Raw genomic sequence first — 25,449 nt, forward strand, 5'->3', positions numbered from 1 at the left:
GGAGCTTTACCACAGTTTCTTTGTGTTCCTGGCAGCATCCTGTTACGTCCCACCGGAGCATCTTGGTCAGATATGCGGTCACAGCCTTCAAGGGCGATTTCATGGTAAAAACGCTTTGCGTCCAGGTGGTGATACCATTAAAATGCTCCTCGCATGCTTTGAGCACGAGCATAACTGCAGCGCTTGGGTAGTGAAGGTTGCTCCCGTCACTGACGTATTCTTTAAGGGTCGTCAAGTACGCATGCTCACTGCTGCTTGAGCCCAGCAATGCAGGCTTGCACTTCTCGCAGTGGCCGATAGATTTGAGGATCCCTTTAATGAGAAACCCACCGATGTGGAACAAAATCTCACACTCAGGACATGTTAGCCCTTCAACAAACGGGATCTCCGAGTCGTCGATGGCTTCAGTTTCGGCTGTCGCTTGTTCTTGCATACCTGTCGACAACATGTCGATCAGGTACTGCGCGTCATCAACATCGTAGCTAGTCGTTGACGGTGTAAAAAAAATCTGGCCGACAGACACAAGCTTCAACGCACACTTCATGTCATAGGCGCTTGGAACTAGCTTCCTAAGACATATAACCGAAAAGAGATTTTCCAGGCAGTCCTGTAGCAGTCTGCTTGTCAGGAAAAACTTGTAACCTTCGCTTTTTAGAAGGCAAACCTGCAGTCGAATGATGACTTCTGTGGCTATTAAGAAACCCGCCTGTGAGGGCTTCCACTGGGACGTGCTGCCCATGTTCGTTCCTGGAATGGTCTCAGACGCCAAGCGCAGGGTTTCTATGGCTGCGTTATACTTGTCTATGTGTTCAAGACTCAAGCCAACTGACGGGTGTCGCGATGACATTAACGTATACCATTTAAAGACGAGCTCCAGAAACCACGCTGTGGTTTCAGCCTTCGGGTACAGTTTCTTGTGCTTTATTCAATACCGAATCGCAGCAGGAGTTTCTCTAAAAAACTGAACCGCGACTCCCACGTTCATCTTAGTAAAATGCCCGTTCGACAAGTGGATCTCCGATAGCTTAGGTGCGACTTTTAGTTCCCGGTCCTTGTCAAAACGTACCACTGCACGCACGTGCTCAAGTTGTACTTTCTTTGAGGGTAGGCCATGTTGACACTTGGTTGCATCACTGATGGTGAAAACGACAGAATTTAAAAGTTGGCCTCGGATGTTCTTAAGTACGTGCGCATCGTCTGCAGTGAAGAAGAGTTCAATGTCTTCTAGGCAAGGGTGAGGTATCGAGCATATGGTGTTAGAGTTTCTGTGGCTAGAAATTCCAAACTCGCGCCACATAGCCCTGTTGGAGGAACCCATATCTGAAGCGACAACGCGTATCCTCAGGGATATATCTGCACAAAGTCGCACGATATCCATTACGTAGTACTTCACGATGCGGCCGTCTACGTAGCTTCCAGTAAAGTGATAAGCTATTACTTGCTTCCACCGCTGGTTAAGGCCGCCTACCATGAACACGAGGGCATGGCAAGCCGGTTCTTCTGGATTTTCAGGCAATGTTGTTCCCCCAAGAACAACATCTTCAGCGCGATCTAGCTCATAGCTATAGGAGATATCCATCTCGTCTAGTAAAAGAACACAGTCCTTTTCAATGTCTTGCATGCCTTCTGCTTTCGTTTTCAGCAGGTCTACCACGTCTGTGAGTATCCCAGGCAGAAACTTGAGTCCCTGCAATCGACGCGCAAGAGTTCTGTTAGCCGGCAGCGGGTACCCGAGTTTCCTTAAGGTTTCATAGCCGGACGTGCCGCATGAAAATTTGATTTGAAGCGCTTGCTTCACACTTTGCGGAGACCAAGTACTCCCTTTGTTGCTGTCGCGCGACAGCGCCTGTATTTGGTCCTCGTTCAGAAAGTTCATGTTCTTTCCAAAGGTTTCTATGGTACCTTCGAACTTTTTGAACTTTTTTCGGAGGCCTTGGATCGTTGAGTTTGCCTGGGTATGCAATTATTGAAGTTCGCTGTATTTCCGTGTCAGGTCTGCAGCTGCTTATTTAATTCTTCGCAAGAGTTATTAGCCGACTCCGGGTCAGACACCCCCGCTTTCATTCCCCTGGCTGAGCCTTGCAGACCTGTTTCGTCCGCTACCGGTGCAACTGAGCTGGCTTCATGTGTGCTGCAATTCTGTCCTTCAGGCAGCTCAAGGCTGCCCGGCGACGGCATTGCGTCGATCGCAGCTGCACGACCATCAGTGGTTACGTCGTGCGGATCTCCACGCAGGGCTGAGGCGAGAGCGGTCCCAGTCTTTTCCTTTGGTGCCTTCCTGTGATGAGGCAAAGCTGCAAAACCAAAGGAGAGCATCAAACTGCATCCCATAAACAACATTAGGCATGACGCGACTGGCTTTCTTAATGCCTTTACACTTCCATGTCTGAAGACCCGGTTGCTACCTTTGTTGCACATTTAAAACGCCTGTAGTCCTCCGCAGAGAGACAAAACGTCATTTTCGGGCAAAGTAACAAACGTCGTGCCCGGCGCCCTTTTTCCTAGTTTATAGACGCAAAAACAGCGTAAGAACGCCGCCCCTCCCGCTCCCCCCAGACAGCTGTGATCCAATGTCACATCCGCCACCGTGCAAGAAAAAAATCAACTCCTATATGCCTACGTTCGTTATATTTAAACGCAAAAACAAATGGCAAAGTTCCGCCACCACAACTCCAACATCTCTAACACACTTACGATTAAACTCTATTGTAATTATAAGCGCCGCTATCAAAACAAAAATGCACTGCATGTGTACACGGCCACACAATGAAGTCGTAAGAATGAAGTGGTGAATAATGCTAAATTCTGTGTACAAGCACGCGGATAAAAGGAAGCAATAACTTACGTCTGCAGGAAAATACTGTAGGCACGGCATTTGGCTTTAGCTTTTTCCACCCATCCGCCCTGTTTTGCTCGAAGCTGTCCTTTTCAAAATGAGCCTGCGAATTCATAGAAGGTCGTAAATTTATTTCCGTCGCGAGATATCACCAGTGTTCTCACGCCAACGTTGTTGTGCTTCATACGTTCCTAACTATTTTCCGAATGTGTCGTTACAAACTTTACTGCGACTGCGACATTTAAAACCGCACTATTATGAATTGCAAGCTATTCCGCAGATGCGAGTAACGTCCAATGAACGTGAATGAACGTTGGTTATACTATGGGGGGCCAGAACATTATCTGGTAAACTGTGGGCAGTCCCTTAAGCACAGCTCCTAGTTGAGCTTCCCCGTCTGGAAACTCAAGTATTGATTTTTTCGCAGCACTGAAAAGCTGAAAAACACTTACAAACGCGCAGAACACAGTATCAAGAATAACACAGAATAGTCAATTCACGCGGAACAAAAAACTATTCCCAGGAAGCGCCGCCGTACTCACACTGCATACGCACGAGGTCAGTAGGCTGCCATTTGTCCCGCTTGATTCTTGCAGTCCATAGAATTCTTCTTTTCGAGTCCCTTGGGAACTGGAACATCCGCCAACCATTCCTGGAGTGGTTACTGCACTGCGGCACGCATCAGCAGGGCATTTTGAGCCGACTACAACCGGCGAACTACGCTCACAGGCAGCAACTTCCCACTACCAGCACCTGCTGGCGCGCTAGCTGGGCATGAACATGGCGGCGGCGTCGAGAGCAAACCAGTTTCGGCGGCATCGGCTCCGTCAAAGAATGGCACCACCCTGAACGGGGAGGCGGGCGGGCGCACACATCCAGGCACCCATAGAATTTCTTACAGTATACACTAGAGAGGAATCTGGCGCTACCGTCTATGCGGCTCACATGAAGGTCGTCTGTGTCATCATGGACCTCCATTATACATCGCGCTCGCCTTAGTTTCATCATTGGCTTGGATTGAAACGTTTTAGTCACCGCAAATTTAAGCAAAGTGCCACAAAAACGCGAAGAATAGTGTTCAATTATGTAAGGGGAAAATAAAAACAGGCTGTTTCAAAACTAAGAAAAAAAATAAGTAAAGCGTATTTGTGCCGGAACGGTTGTGCCTGCTATTCCGCAGGCCAATTAATTACGAACAGTGTTATTATTTGGGGGGTAACTCATTAGAGACTGTTATTTTATTCATTTTACCATTAATTCAAAACAAAAGTTGTTTGAAGAGTTTCGAAAGTTTTTTGAGCGTGCCTATGAAAACGTTGCTTTCGTGCTGAACCGGTGCACCGCGACCGCCAGCTAGTTTAACAAGAAAAATAAAAACGTGGCGTTAAACAGTCGTGGACGATGGCAAGATCGGGCGGATACAAGCGCCCGTATCTGCCGTTTCTTGTGTTTGTCGAAGTACGTTTTGTTTCTTCATTTCGTCGGCTGCAAATTTCGCGGCGGCATATTACCCGCTCAGTCATACGTCCTTCGACTGCGGCATGAGCAACGTCAGCTGCGATCACGGATTGCCTTCTGTTTCTCTGAACACGGCTACCACAGAAACTGGAGGATTTCGGCTTCCTTGTAGCTCGTAAACGTGTGAATGCATGGTGAAGAAAGCAAATCCCAAAAACCGCTTAAGAATCCAGTTGTCATGCCAAGCCCAAGCCAAAAAGGATGTATTCCCGTGAACCCCCATGACGACATGGCTTACGAGGCGCAGTTTCCTCTTTAGTATACCTTCTAAGAAGCTCTATGCAGGCACCCTACTCTCAGGTAGCAACGCACTAGCCCTATTCGCACTTTGCAGCAACGGTTGCGCCTCCACGTGCCTTTTTTCGAAGCTATTTGTAGATGATCTGCGTCGATAGCGAAGGCAGCCGGAGCGTTTGGAAACGTGTGGATGGAGAACGCAAAAACAAAAAGCCATCGAATGTGTTGTGCACCGCAGTATAGAAATCGCTCAGTACCTTGAAAAGCCAGCGTTCATACCTTTCCTGGAGATAAAAAAGCCCGAAAGGCTTGGATAACTATGCTCCGCATCGGAAAAGGGGTCAGCAACAAAATGGGGTTTGCAGTAGTCACTTCACGAAGTAGAAATCTGTTCGCATCAGCGATTGGCATAAATATCGACAACAGCGCTGCAACCCCCCTTTCACAGACGTACCTACCTGGACAGAGCAACTTATGCATGCTCTTGATAAGCATAACAAGGTTCTTGCCACGAACCAGGTCTCTCCTCACACAGATGCACACCTGTCACACTGTTGGGAAGCCCGCGCTTCTCTCGTGAAGCGGTGGACTCGCTGCAAAACAAACCGTAGACTCCGCACCCAAATCAATCGACTTAACGAACACATTCAAGAATACTCTAACTGCCTCCGCAGGGAACACTGGAATACCATGTATGAACTTCAGAACACCCTGAGCGCTAGCAAGACGTGGCGTATACCTAAAGCTTTAATAAATCCCGACTCCACAAAGATTATGACCACCCAGAAGATCAATTGCCTCACCACTCAACACAAAGACCCAGCCACTCTACTGGACACCATGAAGAAACTTTATATGCCTTCTTTGTGTCAACCTCGGTATTCTGAATATAATGGCTCTCCAAACCCCGAACTTGATGAGGAATTCACCTTGGCTGAGCTTCGCATCGCCCTCCGTATGTGTAGAGGCAGCAAATCTCCTGGTCCCGACTCTGTAACTACCGCCCTACTTCGGAATATGTCAGATGCTGACCAACACCACCTCTTACATGCCATCAACCTCGTTTGGACAGGACAAATACCACTCTGCAACTTATGGAAGAAGGGCTGCATGATCTTCATCCCGAAGCCCGGCAAACCTTTAGATCTCCCTAATTTCCGTCAAATAACACCGACTTCTCACGTTGGCAAAGGTATGGAGCGTATGGCCCTAAATCGCCTTCACCAACATCTAGAGGATACCCAAGCACTACCTCACTCTATAATTGGATATCGCTGACAGCTATCTACTCACGGCACACTGCTTCGCATATACGAGGACATCCTTAAGTGTCCAAGCTCAGCCCAGCTAAAAACCATCCTTGCTATAAACCTGATGAAGGCATTTGACTATGGGGATCACAACGATATGCTCTCAGAACTAGCAGATACAAATTGCGGATCGAACACGTACAATTACGTTCGGGACTTTCTTAAATCTCGTACCCTGACCATACAAATTGGCGACCACAAGCTTGACGCGGTACCTCACCCTCAGAGCGGCATTCCTCAGGGCGTGGTCCTCTCTCCTACATTATTTAAACTCGCCATGCGCCGTATCCACCGTGCTCTACAATCTTTTCCCGAAATTCACTACTCTCTGTATGCCGACGACATTACTATCTGGATCAAACGCGGCAGTCCGGAATTCATTCAAGACACCCTTCAAGACGCCCTCAGAGCTGTTGATCAAGCAGCTCACACTATCGGTCTAGCTTGCTCGGCTCAGAAAACGTCATTGCTGCTTGTGCACTCCCGTAATTGAAAACCACCTCAAGTTGTCCTTCGTCATCATGACAACACCATCTACCCACAAAAAACTTTGAAAGTTCTTGGCTTTCACATGCAATCTGATGGAGGAGGAGGTTTGGCCGTGCAACACATTCTCCGTTAGGCCGAACCCATCCTTATCATGATGCGCCGTTTCACTACACGCTCCAGGGGACTCAAATAACAGGACCTTCTTCAACTCCGTGATTCTCTTATCGTCTCACGGATTCGCTATCAAGCGCCGTACGTCGTCCTAACGCACACCTTGGAAGAAAATCTTGATGCTCTAATCCGCAAAGCGACAAAAATATATCTGGGTCTTCCTATTACCACTAGCACCACCCGACTTGCGCAACTTGGTGTTCTCCGGACGGTTACTGTCATAATTGACATCTATCGCAGCCACTAACGTCAACGCCTCTCCGAAACTGCAACAGGTCTTCAAATCTTACGCACATTAGGATACCCGTCCGATCCTCCCCGACCTCAAACATATCCTCTAGACAGCAAAATACTCCAACATATTACCGTAGCACCTATTCCCCGCCACATGGACAAGAAACGCAATCCCAAACGCCATCTTATTCGTGCCGCATACTACGCCAAGAAAGTAAACCGTGATACCGACAGCCGCCACGTATTCACAGATGCAGCATTTGAAGATAACCTCGGTGCGGTCGCCTTCATCACTTCAGGGGGTACTCACTACTCCATCACTCGACGCTGCACCTCCCCAGAAGAAGCCGAACTTCTCGCTATCGCTTTTGCCGCCGCTGACGTTCCCTCCCCTCCATTCCGGGCTTACCCGTCGCGAGCAAGTAGTCATTAGGCAGGCGCAAACATATACACTACCCACACCCACTCGGCTCCATCTGTTCCAACGCACGCCAGACACCCCTGTCCCACTCTGTCCCCACTTTCTTATTCCCCCTACCCAGGACCACATTCTGTGGGAGTGCCCCTACAACCCTACCCAACCACACAATTACACCGTACAGTGGCTGGCTGTTGCGGCGAGTCTCCTACAGCAACGGGAACTGGCTCGCCCACATCATCACGGCCCTCAGCGGCTGCCTGGACCGAGGCGGCTGATTCGCCCTGAGGCGGTTGATCCCATAAATAATAAAGTTTCTGTTTATCTATCTATCTATCTACTTCTTCTGGAGCAATATCCGTAAGTTTAGTTCGCTATCCATTATTGATGGTGTGTTTGTCGTGGAAGTTGGGTGTGTCGGTTAATCATAGATTGTCTGCAGCCGCTGAAACCGCGGTTGAAGAAAGACGCCATGCTGCCACATAACATTTCTATGCGCACGGACAAGAAGAAAGTGAAGCCTAGAACCAACAGGAGAAGGTCATTGTTCTTTTATTAACGCGCTGGTTTCTTTTAATGAATGCTTCATTCCAGTTGAATTTTGTGCTTTGTTGGGTTGTTTGTTCTTCGTTCTCTTTTTAACATTATGTGTGATTTCTGTTTTAAACTTGCTGCTTTTTTTCTTTCTCAAACCCCCCACAGGAATGGGCGATGTAGGTATTTGTAATAAATAAATAAAGTTGTTACTGCGGCTTCGCCGTTTCCGACAGCGCGCTGAATGCACAGCACAGGTGCTGTAGAGGCGTCAGTGTTTGATATTTAGTTTCGGTATTTTTATTATTACGTGTAACCAGCATAAACGCCGTTTGATCTTTCCTTGTAAAAGCAGCCCACAAAATTATAATTTACATGCATTATTCGCACTTAACCCGACACAGTTGCGCAAGTAGAAATAACAAAACGCTGTGCTTGGTTGCGTCTACCGAGTTGAGCTTGGCGCCTAATAAATATTTGTAAAGTCTGCTTGAACACTTTTACGAGCATGGATGGAAGTTTAGCATCCTTTACAGACGTTCATCCTCTGCAACATGCAGTGCTAACAAACGTTCACGCAGTGCGGTTGGCTGGTGGCGCCATTCGGTTGCAGGCACAATCCCTCGACGCTCTGCATGTCATCGGTGGCCTCCCTGATGCCGCAGACCACGGAGTGACTGGCGTTATAAACTGCTTCGCCTTCGACAAAGTACCTTCGTGTCACATCGGCAAGGGTAAAGATGGTCTGAAGAGACACAAATGGGTCCGGATCGGCTTTTTCCTCCAGATGCGCGCGCTTACGCGTTGTCCCGATCATCGCCCCGTCCTCCATTTTGGATACCCCGTCGCGCCACCTATATTCACCGGAAAGTGCGAATAAGGTTACTATTGTTCGTGGCTTTACGCTGAAAGTGCGGGACAAGCGACAGCGTGAATATTTCACGCGTGTTTCTTTTAGCGGCATTGCTGTGATTAATGAATGCCTATTCATTTATGATTGATCACTAATAACGCAGCACTCACAACCGAGCAATCTTTGTAGATACAGTTTAGCGGTTCGAATGGTTTTTAGGCAGTATTGCAAGCAATCATATGCATCAGGATATTGCTATCCTTATATGTACTGCATACGCACGTTTTTTGGTTCAAACAACATGCATGCCCACTTTTGCTCTTGCAGAAGTAGACCAAAATAAGCACAAGCTTTTGATTGGTTGATTGATTGATTGATTGATTGATTGATTGATTGATTGATTGATTGATTGATTGATTGATTGATTGATTGATTGATTGATTGATTGATTGATTGATTGATTGATTGATTGATTGATTGATTGATTGATTGGGGGTTTAAAGCGCCGATGCAGCGCAGGCGATGAGGTGCGCCGTAGTGGAGTGCTCTGGATTAATTTTTGACCCCCTGGGGATATTAACGTGCGCCGAAACCTCGAACGCACGGGCATTTTAGCTTTTTGCCTTCATCAGAAAAGTGGCCGCCGCGGCCGGGAATCGAACTCGCGTTCTAGGAATGAACAGCCACTGAGCCACCGCGGCGGGTCCATTTCCAGCTTTTCAATCCTATTTTGCAAAAGGGATTAGGCACACACAGAAGCTCAATAAAACTCCCCGACGTCTTCGTCGCGCTATTACCGCAGCCGAACACGACGCACGAGCAGGTCGTTTCTGCTTTCTACACCTTTGGAGCATCCATCCGCGAACGACGATCGAACGATCATGAGTTCTGCTCATTGGCAAGACAGAACTCGGAAGAACGACACACGGCCCAGAAAAAAATGTCTTTGTCTCTTCTGTTCATTTTAGTTGTTTGCGCCCAAGAATGTAAATAATTAGCAGATGTGTGCGCCCACCGGGGCACGCACAAGAGCCGCGCGTAGCGCTTAACCAGAAACACGAAGAAGGGAGCATAACCGAAACCACATGGAACGAAATGAAAGCGCGTAAAAAAGCTCGGTGCGCTTGAAGCTAGCCGCATGAAAGAATCAACTTGCAAAACAAAACAAATTAAAACAAAAAAAGAACGGAAGCATAAATAGCACGTAACCCGCAGCGAAAACGAGTACATGATGCGGCGGGTGTAATGCGTCTGCTACGACGGAACGACTTTTCTGCCCACGCCAAGATGGCGGCCATCGGCGTCAGTTTTCGAAGGCCGTCTCCACTCCAGAACTTATAAACAACCTCCTTGGCGGCCACCAAGGTGCACCCTTCCCCTGAAACTAACCCCAGGGGCTGTTCCATTCTCCGCTAATCCAAATCCCGTGACATTTATGCGGGAGGTTCAAACACGATATGCAACAACATGCTCGCTCCTCCCTTGTGCGGGGCTAATCCGAATACGTGACACTTGCGCGGGCGGTTCAAACACGATTTGCAACATGCTGGCTGGCTGCGGCGGCACACACCCCGCCGTACATTCACTTTTCAAGCGAACACTTCCTGCGAAGCAGCAGAAATGCGCCGTGAACGAGAAGACTGCAGCTTGCGATGGCCACAAATTTTATATTAGGGAGTGTAGTATTTGTCAGGGCATTATTAGATGCGACGCTGACAGGAGCATCTCTTGCCGGCGGCCCTGTCCTGCGTCCGTCGTCGTCGTCGTCCGCGTCCGCACAGCTGCGTCTCTCCTCCGCTCACCCCCTCTCCTCTCTCCGATAGCGAACACTCTCGACCAACATCTGCGGGCGCCTGCGCAGCGCACTCTCACTCCGCCGGTGGGCGGCGCTGCGCGCTGTGCGCATGTACACTGCTCTCTCTCTCCGCGGTATCCTCTCCTTCGGGTGCGACTTGGGGTTGCCGTGCGTGAGAAGCGTGTTGCCGACGCCGAGCTCTGGCGACGCGAAGCAGCCTCCGCCTAAACAACAACAACAACGTCTCTCATTATGCTCAAAATTACGCCCGAATCCCCTCGCGTGGGACCCAACGATGCGATTGAAACGCAATTCACGTTCACTACGCGTTTCACGCAATTCGACTAATCGACCCAACGGAAACACCCAACGGAACCCCCTTCAGCTACGCATCACAGCAGGGTTCGCGTGAAGGGAGGTGCTTCTTTTTATTTTTGCAATCATCTGATAACCACATACCTACGTTAGCTGCGGACTGCACAACTTGCTAAAGGGACATTGGTGTAGGTGAGGGGGAAAGTAGTTGGGAAATAGGTGTCATCGGTGGTGAGGAGGAGCGCCACAGCGGCGCCGAGTAAATTGATGACACCGGAATGAAAACAGGGGGACGGGGGGTGGTTAGACATATACTGCTTTGCAGAAAAATATTGTGCTAGCACGGGTGTTTCAGCAAGGGCAAGTTGCTTTCAACCGGCCGGAGCGTGCAGCTAGTGGGCGAAGTGGCTACATTCTCGGCGGCTGCGGTGGAGCCGGGTTTAGGGTTCCTTTACACACATTCGCGCCGGTGTTGAGTCTTTCCAATCACCTGATAAAGGCGCTAACGGCACTGTTAGGCGACTGCGCAACTTGTGAAAGAGGCATCAGTGGTAGAAGGCGCTGTGCGTCGACGGAAAAACCTCGATGTCCGAGTAGTTTGTCGGGTCAGCGATAATAAATGTGGCCTTCTTCATATCAGTGGTTGCACAGCGGACGATGGTCTTGGGCCCACCATACGATGGTCTTCCTTGGTGTAGTATTTTGCACCACAGGCAGTCGGGCGGGCACGAGCGTACGGCGCTACAGCGGGGTGTCCAGAAGGCGAGCTGGATAGCGGTGGAGTAGGTAATAGCCTGTGGCCCGCAGGGTGTTTGCGGTGTCGTAGAGGCAACCAGTGCCTGCTGCAGCTCCTTCCCGATCACTTCGCTAGTGGAGGCGACTTGGGGTTGCCGAGTAAATTGGAAAACTTTTTCGCAGCTCCTCCTTGACGACTGCGCTGATGATCTCCCTCAGTATACAGGAGCTAATTGTCGCGGCACTGATGGTCTCCGAAAAGGGTGCACTGAGTAAGCTGTCCTAGTGCATCATCCGAATTTCCAGCGTCTTCTATATCGCGGTGTCCTCAGACGCCATTTTAGGCATGGTCTTAGGGCTGGTATGAACAAGGAAAAAAAAAGAGCTCTTTCTTTATCCCTCGCATCAGAAAGCTGAATTTCTTCTCCTCCAGCATTTCGGGGTCCGCACGGCAAAAAAAAACTAGGTTTATCTCCTCGGCGATGATCAAGACCCCTTAGTTGGGGTGTTGAGTTCTAGTTTCAAGCAAAAGCATAGCTTGCTGTTTCCTCGCCGCGGTAGGGAATGCCTGAAAGGAGTTACTTTTGAAATAGGTCCAATTGGTGAAAAAGCTCTCATCGAACCTAGTTCGTGCTGTATCAGCTCATTGAAAGCATACATGCCGTAAAGGTTCATCGCCGTCCCACCTGGTCAATATTCGGACACTCTCCATCTTTTTCCTCCATTCTTTCGGGTCTTCAGCGGGGGCACCCGGAACAATGGCGGTTACCTGGGCTGCAGCAGGACAATGGGCGAAGTTCTATCTTGCACCATGGTGGTGGTGGCAGTGGTCGTTCTCTTGGCAGGAGACCGAACTCGGGCGCTAAGTCTTGCAGTCGGCGGCTGACTCTAGTTAGATTCTTGGCGGCTTCCAGACCTCGTAGGGGGCATAAAATCCTTGTACCCAGCCAGTCTACTAATGTCTCTTAGCCAAGGGCGACGCAGGGTTTCTTCATGGAACGAATATTTTTCGGAGCGAACTTGTGCTCCGCATAAAATCAAAGAAAAGGCAATCGGCCTACCAGTTGTTAACGAGATATCGTGTGTAGGTCGGCGTCGGCAGATCCAATGCCGGGGCGTCTGGTCTGCGGGAATATACATTTCGACGTGATTGTTCCTCGAACCGTCCAAAGATATCGAGGACACGGTATATCAAAGAAGAATATTCTAGTCTGTTAAAGTCAGGGCAAAACATTCCCTATCAAATGAGATATCACGTGACTAATAAAAAAGAAAGAATGAGACACGCACTTTGCTTGGCATGCAGATGACACAGCCGGATGCGGCCGGGTTGTCAAAGCAAAACGCGTAAGTAAACAAACCCAATGCACGCGTTCCTAAACAACAAAAAACAGACCTTTGTGAAGCTGCTGCATTCCCACTTTTATTCCTTTCTATGCATGTTTGTCTTTCTCAAGCTTTAAAATAATTCTGAAAAAAAAATTGATGATATAAATATGGCCGCTAGTATAACATGTAAGGCCAATTTAAAGCGTGGGAAGTGTCAGATAAGTGAATATAGTTACTAAGGAGCTAAATGAACAAAACTTTGATTGTAAAGCACAAAACTGTGGACGGCAAACACGTTTCGCGCCGAACAAACTAGCACTGTGATTTGCAGCACGACCACACATTTTCGATTGATTTTAGCACTAAGAAATTCAGTCACTAAGGGTAATGTGTTTAATTTAATTTGGGAAGGGGGGTTGGTTTTGAAATCGTTATTTAGGAATTAGTCATATAAGCCGCTGGAATTGCGGAAACTAAACGACATATGCGTAATACTTCTATTCACGAAAGTGCTGGGTCTGTGTCCAAGTGGTCTATAGAACTCGGTGCAGTGGGTCGCACTTAGTAGTTCAATGACAATTACGGCGCGTTTTGGATGCAAAGCATCTCTTAGTCAACCCTCCCTCGTCCCTCGGTGTTCGGCGTCCGCACCTCTCTTGCTCGTCCCCCTCTCCACGCCAGCTGTGATAACGCCGCTCTCCTCCTCGCGGCTCGCCTCATCTCGTGCCGGCTCAGGAAGACACCGGCAACACTGTCGCTCCAAGAGCCCTTAAAGGGGAAGCGTGCTCGGCTCGTGGTGGCCCAGGAAGACACCGGCGACACTGTCACACTGGTGTCGAGCGACTGTGTCGCTCCACACCCCCACTGCGCATGCGCGTCTCTCCTCCATTTTCCTCTCCTGCAGCTGTATAAAAGCAGGTGCGCGCGCTGCGCGGCGTTCAGTCTGCTCCGAGACACCGCCTACGCCGGTTCTGCTTCAGTGTGGAACCTACGCGAAACCGCCATGCTTTGCATCAGCGCATAGTTACCTTCGGGGAGATGGGGTAATTTTTTAGTGCGCTTTTTATTCCGAACGTAATGATTTTAAAATTGAATTCACAATTTCCCGCTGCAAACTTCCTTGCTCTGGGATCTGGTTGGGATATTGTGCGCACACTGCCAGAACAGGCTGGCTACTTCACGTTTACGTTGTTTTGGCATCGGCCATTAACAACGAGCATTGCGCAACGTCGATTCCTAGAGACAGCAGGAATCGACGTTTCCGACGTCCTGGAGATAACGCGCAATAATTAATATAATGTACATCCATTATTGCCAGGAATACAAATTTTTATTCAAATAAAGTGAAGTGCCATGGTACTTATATAAGGCTTGTCTTGGATTTTGTCTAAGTAGTACATCCTATGCATACTATAGTGGTTCGTATTCAAGGCGTATAAGTAAATCAATTCCCAACTTTTTATGTCCTTGGTGCAAACTGAAAATCATTGAATCCTGGTCCAGTCTTCAATCTCTGGGTCGGACATGTGTGCATAAAATGTATATTCTGTAGAGGTCCTTTTGACCCTTAGCCAGTAACATTGGCATGCTGCCATTTGTGTCTTGGGTGGTAGAATTTGAAATACGCATATCACCGCTGTGTCCTTATTGGTTGCTGTTCATCACCGTGCTTCAGTTGCCAGTGTTTGCACTGCTGATTTGAGCAGTTACCACATGCCCAGTATGTGCTAGATTCCACGCACTGCCGCGCCACGTGCCGCTTCAAGACGATGGGATACAAGGCAGGCGCATCGCATTTGCGAAAGACAACAATACTAGATAACTTTACGGCGGCTCGATATTGGTAACCGGCCTGGGCCCGATACAACCATCACACAATTTGTTCCATCAACAATATGGGCGCTGCTGGAGTGGCTTAGGAGCATGAAGGTAGGAGCGACTGGAAGCAATGCCGCTGCACTTGAGTTTGCTCCATGCTTCCTCATGACAAACAGAGATAGTTTCTTCGCAAAGCAGATGGTTTACTGAGGGTATGAATTTTTTCATCTAACCACAGCAATAAGCACAATTATAGAATAAACGTGTGCCCGCGATCAAACTGGATCTTCCAGAGGCACAATCAGCTCTCATTGCTTTGTACCTATTGGGGCATCTACGCTGCCGTATTTCAGAAAAAGCTAACATTAGGACGTTTGCTCTACTAAGGGATGAAAAGTGGCCGCTGCTGTGTATTACATTATCATTGTTGAGTACTTCAACTAGCATGCTATTTGAGAAGTAAAGTTGCACCGTTTTGAGCAGCTGGTGACATCAGGCGCAGCATACACTCCCACACTTGTGTCTTGGTGCTTCCCCATCCCCTCTTGCGCACTTTCCACGCCCATGTCACATGAGTGCATGGCATCAAGTGCACAAGTATGTATATGTGGTTACCGCTTTAGTCAGCATAGAAAAGTGAAGCCGACCACATGAAATTCTCACGGATGTAAACAATCGTGTCTCAACATGCGAAATATAACACCGGATATGAGTGCTTACAAGTAACGGTAAGCCTTTTGACCAGCTGAAGCACCTTTGACACAAAAACAACCTTAACAGCATTTCTGGCGCCCCAGACGTGCCTAGAAAAACTGGCCGCATTGGACCTTCTGGAAATATAATAATAGATATATCATTGAAAATAAAAACTGTAAAACAGAAACAGCACTACTCATAATTAAAGCCAAGAGGTTTCATAAAAAACTCAATACAAGAGTAAAGACAAATAGTTTATACTGTCATTGTGATAAAGTACAAATAAAAACATAGGTACTAAAATACTGCGAATACTTTTTTTTTCAAATTTCAACGCTTATAATTTTGCCTGGCCATACGAAAACAGGATGCAGTAAAGGCTTGTTCATTTGAAATCAAAGGGACCACAGAATTATTCGAATTAAGCCGAGTCCAAACTAGCCAGAGGGCGCAAGTATGAATAGACATAATGCCACAATGCGCGGCCAGAACACAAAGAAACCACCTCTGGATTTATTGCACGCCAAGTGATCCCCGACCTAGAGCACCCACTTCTCCGCAACAAATGCCTGCAAGAGCATGCTCCGGCGCATGCTGCTAGAGCACTTTAGGGGCTCGTCTTGTCGTCGTAGCCCGTTCGCTCGTCCCAAGTGGTAGCGCTGTCCCAAGTGGTTCCGTGGTAGCGCTGTCGTCGCGGTGTACACCAGAGTCTTTGAAAGCCAAGCGGTTTTTATAGTCATAAGCGTTTGAAACTCGTGAACCGCTGGCGCTTGTCATACATATCCCCGTTGGCTAGCGCAAAAACACTGCAAGTACATTTCATGCAAAATATACGTAATTAACCGGCGGCGCCAGCGTTCATTTAGTTAGCAACGCTCGTTGGGTTGGTTTACACGACAGTAAGCGAACCAAGGCGGCAGCGCAAGAAAAAAAATGCACGTTGGAAATGACGCAGAAAGGCTCCAGGCGCGCAATAAAAAAATTGCACATTAGAAATGAGGCAAAACAGCTCCAGCATAGGACATTAAGCGAGCACAAAAACAAGAAAACTCCCGCTGGCGCAGTTTCAGGCCAGGATGTGCGCGAGCACTGCGACGGCTGGAAATTAGAAATGCATTTGGTGGCAGCAATGACCGGATAACGGCGCTACAGCCTATTATGGTGAATCACTGCTATGCACTTCCAACAGCTTTCACAATAAATGGAACGGCTTTTTTTCTTTGTTTCGTTGTTTGGCACTTGTAATAAGTTAGGTTTGGTTCGGATTTTAAACACATTGTAATCAATTTGGGCTGAATTCTTCCGCGAGGAGCGATAGAAACCAGCGGACCTAGTTCAAATTAGTCGTTCTGGATGCCGACGCCTTCGAATTATCGGGATTTTTGGGCCATCGAAATAAACAGGGCTGTAACGAGGTCAGTGCGTCAGTTCCAGCTAACTGTAAGTTCAATTTAACCGAGTTCTTTGACGAGCTTTTACTGTACTAGTTATTTGACATGCAGACAAAACGAAATTTAATAGCCATTTAGGCCTCCTAAAGGAAAGACATTTATATGTGTTGCTAAAGCGACCCTATTGCAAAAATACTATGAAATAACTATTTCACAACCAAATTGTTTCGTGGCTTAAAAACAAAACATTATATACACGCAATCTTTGTGGTTGAAATAAAAACGCTGTGAAGGAATCAGTCGATAGTTTAATCTTACCGCTTATTCCATTTTGGATGAGGGTGAGCACACTGTGCCAAATAAGTCTGCAAAGGTACACAGGAGATTTTTGAATTTATTGACACCCTAAAGGTGAAATGACGGTAGCCCAACTGAAGTGAAGCTTAATCAACATTGCCAGTAGGTTTTATTTTAAAGAATGTGGTTTATATACAGATATTAAAAAAGTAATTACATACAGAGGCACAATTACACTGCCTCTAAGGCACTTTGGCATGAGGAATTCTCATCATATTGTAGTGGCTCTTTCATTGCACTTCTTGAATGGTTGGGGCTGGAGATTTCCATCATAGAGTTCATGCCTGAAACTGGAGCAAACAAAAACAGATATTCAGGATCACATGGCTCCTCCTGAACAGCGCGGAGGACACAGCGGCCATGCTCTCAGAAGCCGTAATCACCGGATGCAGACCATCATGTCCCAAGCATTATGGTGATTCGCGCCGCACATTTTCTTGATATCTTGGTTATCCTGCAGAAGCTTTTCAAAGCTTTATCATCAGAGCTGTGTGGCCGAGTCCGGTGTATGTCTCGCGTTTGGCTTTTATGCATGCAAATGCCTGTCGTGTAAAACAATAGGGACTACTTCATTATGCTCAGCAATATCGAAGTAAAAATGTTCAGTTGGTGATTTGGGCACTTTGATCGGGCTTTTAAAAGGCAGGCTAGAAAAAAGGAGTGCTTTTGATTTTCACTGACTCCAGCTATGAAAGTCTTGCGAGCTTCTTGATGATGGTGATCGTTACAGTTTTATGGCGCAAGGTCTTCTATCTCCTGGGTTTTCGCATAAGGTGGCGCAATTTTCTGTCAACTCTGAAAGCTGCTTGATCTCCTAAGATGTCGCTAGAAAGCAACCATGAAACAGAGAACGCGGAATATTGATGTGCTGTGAGGTGGCGCATTGGTTAGGATACGTGCCAATAGAATACATGCAAGCAATCTCTCCCCATTCATGGCATTTTTTAGATGTTGCTACTTCTGTTTGAACTATTGGAGCACCCGATTTCAGATATCGTGGGAATCTCGTCGATAGAGCTGCTAAAAAAGCTTTGATAGGCCCACGACACCAGTAAGTGGAACCAAATATGGCGTAAGAAACAAAAAGAAAACAAATAGAAGCCATGAAATATCAGAAATACCCAACACATAAATTTGCGTTCAGGTTTATCTTATTGATGCAAAATTTAGTTCAGCGAATTAAACCCTCTTTGGCCATTTTTTCCGATAAGTAAGACCTATGTGGACGACGATAGAGGGTGAGCATATCTGGAACTTTTATCTTGGTTTTCGTCCACTTTTATTAGCACTTAGCAACACTATTGGCCAAAGCATAGTTATACGACAAAAAAAATAAACTTTTTGGTTCCAACCCACTGAAGCTGAACGTGTATGCTCCCTGTATAATTTGATACGGAATAATAATAACAAGCAGGAACTTCAAACGAGGACTAGAACCTGGGTGCATTAGCTCTTTATAGTGCAGAATTAACAAAAAACAAGGGTCACTGCCAGGATTCTAACCGTAGGCTTTGTTAAGCAGCACGACACCTTAGCAACAAAGCCACACTTTCAGTGATGAGTTGAAAACTCTAAGCATATTGAATATAAATAAAAAAATAAATCCTGAATTGGAGCCCTACTACCCGACACGGGAATGGAAATGAATATAACAACAAGTAGACATTCAGAATTCCATTTCGCATATCTCACTGCCATTGAACTATCATTTGTTGTGTTGTTTAAGAGCATGTTACCAAGCGGCCAGAAATACCAAAAGCTCCGCTTTAGTTTTTTGACATCTTCCTGAAACCTTTCTTTCAATGACTTTTTAATGTTAATGAAATGGTATTTTAGCACAATAATAATCATAATATTCAATCAATCAATCAATCAATCATGTTTATTTACGTGCCCAGGAACAGCCAGAGGCCTGAGTGCTGGCGCACGGGTAGTTACATGAAAACAAAATACAAGAAACATATAGCAAGAAACAAACAAGTGACAAGACACACACTAATTGAAGTAGTGAAAATGACAGAAATAAAGCACAGGCGGAGCCTGGGTACAGGTAAAAAATAAAAAAAGAAGATGCCTATGTTGCTCTGCCCGTCGTAAAGGCCACACGACAGGCAGAGCAACAAGGTTTGACAGTAATACAACAAAAACAACGGCAAGAGTGTAAGAGACAAATGAAAAAAACGAACAAATGACAGTAAACAGTTTCAAAAATAGGCAACTATCAGTTGGATAGACACAACCGCAGAGAAATCAAATTCCAGAAAAAAAAGAACGACAGACATATCATAGGTGTTTAACATACTGTATTTAACAGCGTTGTACGGTAAACTGTAAAGGATTTCTGAAAGATGTCAAGGCGTTCAAAGAAGCGGTTGTAACAATTCTGTATTCTGCGCACAGGAGAATGATTGGAGTTGCGCGCAGCGGTCAAGAACGGGCGATGCGACCTGGTGGGCCTTTGTGGTACACTAAACTCTAAACAGTTAAGCAGGTCTGCGCAAGAAAGGTCACCATGAACAATTTTGTGAAGAAATGTAAGGTCTGCACGCATACGTCTGCAGTTCAAGGAAGGGATGGAAGGGACTATGGATAAGTCAGAATCAGGATGAAAACTGTGATTGTGATGACGGTGCTTAAATATGGATAAAAACTTCTTCTGCATACGTTCTAATAATTCACTACTAGATTTGGAGATGCCGTTCCAGGCAACAGAAGCATATTCTAACTGTGGTATACATATTGCATTGTATACCATTAGAAATGGATTTGGAGAAGAGAATTCCTTTGTAATCCGACACACATTTCCAAGGCTTCGGAGTGCTCGCCGGGTGATGAGCCTAATATGAGGAGAAAAAGAGAGGGTACTGTCAAAAAGCACCCCTAGGTCCCTAATCTCCTCAACCCTTTGCAGAGGAGCTCCCTCAATACTGTAGGAAAACAGCAGACGGTGGGTTTTCCGGCTGTAGGTGACAACCTTTGTTTTAGTGGGGTTTAAAATTAGGCAGTTTTTCCTGCACCAGACCGATAATTCCGACACATCCCTCTGCAAGGCACAGCAGTCCTGAACACCGCTAATGTGCCTAAATAGTTTGACATCATCAGCATAGAGAAGAAAAGAAGAGATTGTTAACACTGTTGAAACATCATTGATAAAGACAGAAAACAATAATGGACCCAGCACGGAACCCTGGGGTACACCACTTGTTGCAGGGTAAACACTAGACTTTTTGTAGTTAACATCTACATAAATGGACCGATCAAGGAGATAGTTGGACAACAAGGCAACAAGGCTTGCGTCTACACCGGACTTAGCAAGCTTGTTAATTAATAACTGATGGTTCACCACATCAAACGCCTTACTGAGGTCAAAATAAATAACGTCCAACTGGCCGTTTTCACAAACTGCAGCCGAAGCCTGTGTCATAAAGCTTGCAAGGTTTGTGACCGTCGATCGACCCGAGAAAAAGCCGAGCTGATTTGGTATCACAACGTTCTTGACGCAGGCAGCAAGAACTTTGTGCAGAGCTGACTCAAAGAGTTTTGAGGCGACACAAAGGAGTGAGATCGGGCGATAGTTAGAAACGGCTGACTTATCACCAGACTTAAATATTGGAAAAATTCGAGCGATCTTCCATGCACGAGGAAATTTACCTAAAAGTAAGCAGTTATTATAAATGGAAGTTAAGACAGGCACAAAAATGTTCCCGTAAGCCTTCATGAGGGCTGCTGGAATTCCATCTGCACCACAGGAAAATGATGGTTTCATCCGTTCAGGGCTATCATTGACAATTTTTTCATCGAACCTAAGTGTGTTAAAATTAGAGTTATTAAACGATAGGCGTTCGTCGTTGCCATCTGGCAGTTGAAAGACAGAATGAAAGTACTGAGCAAAACTGGTGGCAACATCCTCAACCTCTTCACCATCGGAATTAAGCAGGCTAACGTGTTCTTTAGACGCCTTATAACGGCCGCGTACATACCTCCAGAATTCAGCCGGTTTCTGAGACGCAGCAGCCTCTAACGATTCTATATAGAGCTGGTGGTCACGCCGGTAGAGGATTTTACAAAGTGAGCGATACCGACTAAACTCCGCTTTCCACTTGTCAAGCCCAGAACGCTTGGCCTTTTTGTGGGCGCTATCCTTAAGTTTAAGCGAACTTCGAAGTTCCTTAGAGAACCAGTGGGGAAATTTGGAAGGAACAGGCTTATAACAGGGATTATACTTTTCCATGCCACTTTTGACTATTTCGGTAAAACGTCGAACCTGTTCGTCAACATCATTGACATCCAAAACACTAGACCATTCAGCAGATGAATAAAAGTGATACAGCCCAGCATAATCTCCACGCTTGAAAGCATATCGCGGGACTGAACGATTGTCAACACCGCCAGAGCGATGCTGGGTCGCGACCGAGACAGAGACAATAAGAGGGGGGTGAAACTTGTCGGGCTGCACAAGGGATATTTCGGAGGCACACACTTGTACGTTTTTTAAGTTTGAGAAGCACACATCTAGAACATTACCACAAGAGTTTTCTATGCGGCAAAACTGCTGCATGGAGGTGAACGACTGAAAATCTAATAGCATGCTGTATTTCTGCGCTGCATAATGGTTTTTGTGCTCAAAGGGAAGACTGTTCCAGCGAATACCTGGGGTGTTGAAGTCTCCAAGTATGATGAGCTTATGGTTGGAGTGTGCATTTGAGACATTTTCTATGGATGTGAGTGTTCGATTAAATTCAGAAGGTAATACATCCGGGGATATATAGAATGCACCGATGAGTAGCTTCTCGCCCTTGGTGAGGCCTACCTCAAGCCAGACTGATTCGTCTAGGGTCTCGAGGTCAGCACGCCGCATGCACTGCACTGAATGATCAATAATAATAATAATAATAATAATAATAATAATAATAATAATATAATACTATATTAATATTATTATTATAACAATAACAATAATATTATAATCAAGACTAAAGTCCCCAGGAACATCCGAAGCCCTCGTGCTGGCCCACTGAGAGGGAAAAAAAGCCTCATTGAGATACATCAGCGGCTGACACACAACCAGCCAGTAAAAAAGGTGGGGGAGTGAAGAACAATAAAAAACTCGAAATACTACAGAGAATAATATTAAAAGTGGTATTCAAACTACATTAACGACTAACAGAGACTATAAATTATGGTACATTGCAAAAACACATCGTACATTGACCATAGCAATAGTAATAAACATCAATTACACAAAAATGTATCAAATAAAGTACAGGAAATATTTGTAACTATTCACAGAAAGTGATAAGTTATAGAAACGTTTGTTAGGTTGGCCTGTCCGGGTCACTTAAAAAATATTAATGAAGATTTTACTACAGAATTGTGCCATAGTACATACAACAGTCACGCCAGGAGCATCAAAATCATATACGAACAAACGAGAACAAACTCTGTGAGAGCAACGCACACATGAGGAAACTAACTGAGGAACACGTGTACTGTCGAACTGAAGTTAGCGTGCCACGGTTAACAGCCCGGCCAAAACCCCCCGAAGGGATGGTGAAAAATATCCAGTTCTACCGGAGTGAATGTTTATTAGGCGTTGCAGTCTATCAAGGAAAGAACTTCTGCTACATTGTGCAGTTGTGTGAAGGGTGTTTAAGCCTTGTTGATTTTTTCGGAACATGAAAATCGATAGCTGCAAGCAGTTCCGTGCATAAAATTGTACCGTGAAGCAGTTTGTATCAGAAAAGAAGGTCTGAGCGGGTTCGCCGGTAACTTAGAGACATTTATCGGGAGAGGCTCAGAGGGAAAACGCTGCATAAATATTGATAAACATTTGTTCTGTACATGCTCTATACGTGACAATTATATATGCAGGTTCCATTCCAAATGACAGAGGCATATTCAAGTTGAGGAATACAAAGCGCCGTTGTGAGGCCGCGTGTTAAGCTGCACGGCGTGTGGCTCGCGTAGGATGATCAACGACAAGTAATGCCATGGGTTCTGCACATGTTAAAAAACTTATTCTTTGGCGGACACACAAACGCTAGAGAAATGCACTAGGAACGATAACGGTAACACAATGCAGCCAACTCGCAACGCGGACGCGAAAAGAAACTCACAGAAGTCCGAAGTAAAGTTCGAGCGGAGGGAAAAAAAAGAGGCGATACGCTCACGTCTAGTATATTCGAAGCTGGGCGGAATGACGTCGGTAGTACGTGTTGAGCGCTCCCCGTGTACGGTGCCGGTGGTCCGGAGACGTGGTGGTACACTTTCTCGGTGCCGCCTTTTAAGACTCAGAGGCCGCAGGTCGGAACGCCGATGCCCGCGCTCGTGCCTGGCCACTCTAGGTCTCGCGCCGAACCTCGGCCCGGATCACGCCTCGGGATCTCGCCAGCGGGAACAGGCCCCCCTCGTTGAAGCAGAGGAGTCCCGGAACAGCTCCCGGGACGATTCTGGGAGCACGGTGCGCGAACGCTCCTGGCCTGCCCTCCAACCGCCTCCCGAGAGAAATCCCAACGCTGTCCCGTCCGCGGTCACTGCTGGCACACCCCTCTCGCGCTCTCCGCTCGTCATCTTCTTCTCTTTCACCGCCGTCTCGTGGCGCACTCTGCGGCCCGGGGACGTCAATCATCACATTCACCCCCCTTCTCGAGAGGTTTGTTTAGGAGAAACAAAACTCGGCACAGAATGTCACCACGGCAGCGACGAGACGTATCACACGGAAGAACGTTCTGTCGTGTCAGACGTGCTCGCACCACTAGCACCAGCACCAGAGTACTGTCCGAAACAGTCTTCGAAATAAAAGCCTAAAACAGTTGCTATTTCAACATTCGGTACACCAACAAAAAAAGTAGCATGATCACAACGCGGAGATACGGCTCAAGTAATCTGCACCTACGTTCTCGCTAAAGTGCTGTAGCCTCTCGCTATAGGTAGAGAGCTAAAGCGTCATAGCCGCTCCAAAGATAAACTATTACCTGTATTAGGAATAGTTTTGTAATGCTGTCCTCCTGCTGAAGTAGAATATTTGGGAACTTTCGGCATACAGTCGCTCATAGTCCCAAAGTCCGAGGAACGACCCCGCCTTCAGCTTTATCAATGGGCGCATGTGTCACCTTGAACCCTGTGGAGGGGTCTCTCTTCTTGGCTGCGGTTTAGAGGTGGACGATCGCGTCAATGGCAACACGCCGAAATGCCTCGATCCCTGGCACGATCTCTTGTGGCTACTCGGTATTTAGGAGCAGCGCTCTGACAAATGTGCAACGACTTTACGAAGCCTGCAGCGTCAGCTTTCATCCCAGGCCAGTAGAAGTCCTTGCAGACGCGCTCCATGGTTCGCTTGACACCCCTGTAACTACCGCGGGTTCGTTGATGTGCCTTGTCCAAGACGATGCCTCGTAGATCCTGGGGGACGAGGATTTGCTTTTTTTCTTTTCCGGAGGGCAACTGATGCCGTCGGTAAAGAATACCAGCAGTCTTCCCGAACTCGATCACCGCTGCGTTGAATGTCACCTTTCTGCCGACCTCGCCGAAAAACTTTTGGAGAGAAGGGTCTTGCTACTGTAGCACACATAAGTCAGCAGAGGTGATACTGCAGGGGCTGTCAGCAACGGCCGGTATCTGCGGCATTGTTCTTGCGGATTTGCGCATGTGGGTGTTCAACCCGGCTACATGTGGCGAGGACAATGGCAGGTTCCGACCACGCAGTCCTGCCGTGGACGCCATAAATTGTGAGGCCGCGTGTTAAGCAGGCGGGGGTGTGGCTCGCGGAGGATGATCAATGACAAGTGATGCGATGGGTTCAGCACATGTTAAAAAACATATTCTTTGGCGGACACACAAACGCTAGAGAAATGCACTAGGAACGATAACGGTAACACAATGCAGCACACTCGCAACGCGGACGCGAAAAGAAACTAATACAAGTCCGAAGTAAGGTTCGAGCGGAGGGAAAAAAAAGGAGGCGATACGCTCACGTCTAGTATATTCGACGCTGGGCGGAATAACGTCGGAAGTACGTGTTGAGCACTCCCCGTGTACGGTGCCGGTGGTCCGGAGACATGGTGGTACACTTTTTCGGTGCCGCCTTTTAAGACTCAGAGGCACCAGGTCGGAACGCCGATGCCCGCGCTTGTGCCTGGCCACTCTAGGTCTCGCCCCGTACCTGGGCCATCGCATCACGCCTCGGGATCTCGCCAGCGGGAACAGGCACCCCTCGTTGCAGCAGAGGACTCCCGGAACAGCTCCCGGGACGATTCTCGGAGCACGGCACGCGAACGCTCCTGGCCTGCCCTCGAACCGCCTCTCGAGAGGAATCCCTGCGCTGTCCCGTCCGCGGTCACTGCCGGCACACCCCTCTCGTGCTCTCCGCTCGTCGTGTTCTTCTCTTTCACCGCCGTCTCCTGGCGCACTCTGC

Source organism: Haemaphysalis longicornis, unplaced genomic scaffold (genome assembly GCF_048455015.1).
Source record: "Haemaphysalis longicornis isolate Haplotype H1 unplaced genomic scaffold, Haemaphysalis longicornis Haplotype H1 scaffold_6, whole genome shotgun sequence".
Taxonomy (NCBI): domain Eukaryota; kingdom Metazoa; phylum Arthropoda; class Arachnida; order Ixodida; family Ixodidae; genus Haemaphysalis; species Haemaphysalis longicornis.